This window comes from Dromiciops gliroides, chromosome 6 (genome assembly GCF_019393635.1).
Source record: "Dromiciops gliroides isolate mDroGli1 chromosome 6, mDroGli1.pri, whole genome shotgun sequence".
In the NCBI taxonomy this organism is placed as follows: Eukaryota; Metazoa; Chordata; class Mammalia; order Microbiotheria; family Microbiotheriidae; genus Dromiciops; species Dromiciops gliroides.
The window spans coordinates 183,750,399-183,754,346 of NC_057866.1; the positions used below are offsets into that span (position 1 = coordinate 183,750,399).

The 3,948-nt window shown below is 33.8% G+C and overlaps 1 long non-coding RNA gene across 1 annotated transcript; it reads left to right on the plus strand.

Annotated features, from left to right (window-relative positions):
* The first annotated feature begins 745 nt into the window (after nucleotides 1-745).
* Nucleotides 746-3,351, plus strand: LOC122730825. Its single transcript, XR_006353548.1, has 2 exons — nucleotides 746-1,466; nucleotides 1,630-3,351. It is a non-coding gene; the product is annotated as an uncharacterized LOC122730825 (long non-coding RNA).
* Nucleotides 3,352-3,948: the final 597 nt, after the last annotated feature.

Below are 3,948 nucleotides of genomic sequence, written 5' to 3' on the forward strand. Positions count from 1 at the left end.
TCTAGTGTGTTTAGATGTTTTAGCTATCCTGATTCTGCCATCCAATATGGTGGAATTCTCTCCTGGATGCCATCTGAAAATTTGATAAGCACGGGATTTATACTTCCATTCAAGTCACTAATAAAAACTGTGAATAGAGTAGGGGGAGGGCCAAGGACTAAGCCCTGTGGTACTTCCTCATGACTGCTGTCTAGTTCTATGTCAATCTGTAACTACTGCTCTTTGTGTTCAGTCATTCCATTTGCTCTGAAGACAATGAACTATTATCATCCAACCCACATCTGTCTATCTTGTCCACAATAATATCACAAAAGATGATTCTCTGCTAAAATTGATGTACATTAGGTCTATGGTACTCTCCTAATGTAGCAGACCAGTAGCCATCTTTACCAGTTGAATAATTAGCCATTATTTAAAGGCCAGCTCAAATGACACCAGCTACGGGTATCTTTCTTAACATGCACACACTTGTGCACACACACTTGATAATAGGCTTTTCCCTTAGATTTGATTTAGGACTTTTTAATCACTTATAAAAATATTGTGACTATGAGGAAACTGAGAGTGCTTTTTATCTAATTTGTAACTCCCCCAGCACCTACCCAGAATTTTCTGCACACAGTAATAATAATAGCTAACATTCATATAGCACTTACTATGTGCCAGACACTGTGCTAATTGTAATTATTACCTCATTTGATCCTCATAACAACTGTGGGAGGCAGGAACTATTATTATTCCAATATTATGATGAGGAAACTGAGGCAAACAGGTTAAATGAGTTGCTCAGGATCACACAGCTGGTAAATGTATGAGACCAGATTTGGACTCATTGTAATAAATGTTTGAGAAATGAATTAATGCCTTGTTCTTTGTTTACATGATGGGAATGAAAGAGGTCAGGTGAGCATAGTTCTTACTTCTCTGGGCATGGAATCTATCTATATATCAGGATATAATAAAGTATCACATACCCAATGAGTTCTCAATCAGTACTAATTGATGTTGTTTAATGGTATCAATTGCACTGGCAACATCTCTAGCCTCCCAGTCACCTTTTTATGCCAATTTATTTAACATATATGTGTGTGTGTATAATACATATAAATGTATATGTATGTATGTGTGTATGTGCTATTAGCCATCTGTTTGGTACAGTTCCAAAGACAGAAAAACAGACAATACAAATAGATTTTGTTTTGAATAATTCCAACTAATTATTCATCATGAAGCAATATTTGGGAAGGATAGAACTGCTGGATTTACTTACCCTCAATAAAAATTGAGACATAGTATATCTTCCCTGAAGAAAAATTGTCCTACCATGACAAAATTAACAATTCTGAAACCTTTCTTCCCCACCTGGAAGGTTGCCATTTCAATTCAAATGAGCACATTTGGGAAGAGAATGCTGCAGTGAGACTCAGATAAAGCCGACTAAGATTTTGCAACCACAAAGAAACCAGGTAATAATCCAGCAATTCTCCAAAGCAGTTAGATAACAGTTATGAACCTATGTCAAGAATTTTAACTTAAATGAAATCTCTCAAATTTTGCTGATATAATATTTTGGTGCTGAACCCTGTGAGCCTGTTCCATCCGCTTAATTTTTCTGCCTTTTCTTTCCAGGTTTCCTTGCCAACTCTCAGTCTTCATGTCTTGTTTAGCAGCCAGTTCTATGTTCAAGAATAAGAAATGGTAGGCGGATGACATAAAAAATCCAACATGTTTCTATTAAAATGGAATGATTAAACTTCATCCATTAGGAATGAGTTTACATTTTAGAAATAGCCCCAAATAATTTAGAACCTCATCTGGTAAATAAGAGGGTGGTGGTGGTGGTGGTGGTGATCAAAGTGATCAAAACAAGGTGGGAATATAAAATAATGAAACTGAGTGTAATGGAATTCTATTGTGCCTTAAGAAATGATGAGTCAGTTTCAGAGGAACCTGGAAAGACTTGTATGAAATGATCCAATATACAGAATAACCAGGAGAAGAATTTATACAGCAATAACAACATGGTAAAGACAAAGAGTTTTGAAAGGCTTTCAGAATGCTTATCAACACCTAACCACAATTTCAAAGAACCATTGTTGAAATAAGCTACCCACCTCCTGACCAAGAGGTAAATAGACTCAAGATGCAGGATGAGATACATTTCTAGACATATCCAATGGGGGAATTTGTTTCACCAAATATACATTTGTAACAAAGGTTTTGTTTTTCTTTTTTGTTCCCAATCTATTTTCCCTCATATGTTTAGGATCCCCTTTTGTGCATATATATATATATATAAATTATTATTATTATTAGCTTATTTGTTGGTTTCCTAATTTTTGAAAATGCATATTTGGTTCACTAGTCCTCTTCTATATTTTGTTAATGGATGTTTTAGGGATGTAATTTTCCCCTCAGGGCTATTTTAAATGCATCCCCCCAAATTGGCATGTTGTTTCATAATTATAATTTTCTTTTATATGATTGTTTCTATGATTTGTTCTTTGTGCCACTCATTAGTTGTTCTTTGTACCACTCATTATTTCATTGTTGACTCCATTTAGTGTGTCTTTTGTTTGTGATTCCTGAAATGGTTAGCATTTTTATTATATTATGGTCTGTAAAGCATGTATTCTCTATTTCTACTTTTTTGTATTTGTTGGCAATATCTTTGTGCCTTAACACATGGTTAATTTTTTTTTAATTCCATATAGTACTGAAAGATATGTTTATTCTTTTGCATTCCATTTAGAAGATGCCATAAGTTTTTGAAACACTAGTTTGCCCAGCAATTTGTTCAATTTTGGATTTTCCCTTTTGTTTATTTTTCTATTAATTTGTCCAAAATGTAGAGAAGAATATATTGTGTTCTTGCCTATGACTTCTTATAATTCAGTGAATTTTCCCTTTGTGAATACAAGTACCTAGACATTTGGAGCACATAGGTTTAATGTTGATGATGGTTTGTTTTCTGTTGTTCTTTTCAACTTAATGTAGTTTCCTTGTTTATCTCTATGTTGTAGATTTTTGTTTTTGCTTTGTCTCATAAGCATGATTGCAACTCCTACTTTTTGGATTCACTTGATGCATAGTCAGGTTTTTTTCCCTAGTCCTTCATTTTTATTCTATTTATTTCCTTGTTTTTTAGGTATGTTTCTTTCTTTTCTTTTTTTTTTTTTAGTGAGGCAATTGGGGTTAAGTGACTTGCCCAGGGTCACATAGCTAGTAAGTGTTAAGTGTCTGAGTCCGGGTGTGTTTCTTATAAGTGATAGATTGTGAAGCTTTGTTTTCTTCTCTAATCTGTCACTATATTTTGTTTTATTGGATTGTATAATTCATTCCAAATTCAAATTATGAGGGTTAGATTTATATTTTCCTTCATATCCTACATCATTTTTCTTTAAGTGATTTGGAAGGGAGTGGTAAGGTTGGGAAAAGGTCATACCCTCAAAAAAAAGAAAGGAAGAAAATACTTGAAACATTTTTTATTTTTAAAATTTTGTTTAGCATTTAAAAAATCTTCAGTTCCTGCAGGCTGCTAGGTGGCACGGTGGATAAAGCACTGGCCCTGGAGTCAGGAGGACCTGAGTTCAAATCCAACCTCAGACATTTGACACTTACTAGCTATGTGACTCTGGGCAAGTCACTTAACTTTCATCGCCTTGCAAAAAAACAAAACAAAACAAAACTTCAGTTCCAAATTCTCTCTCTTCCCCCCTTTCCTATCCATTGACATTTGAATGCATATATGACATATTAGCCAAATTGCAAAAACAAACAAACCCAAATCAACAAAGCAAAAAAGTGAAAAAAATGTGAAGCATTTTTTAAAAAAAGATGCACAAAAGAAAATTGAAAGGTCAGAAGGAATCATAAACAGAGTAGCTTCAAATGTTATATGTCAAATTTATTATATACTTTTTAAAAAGCAAACTATACATAATAGAA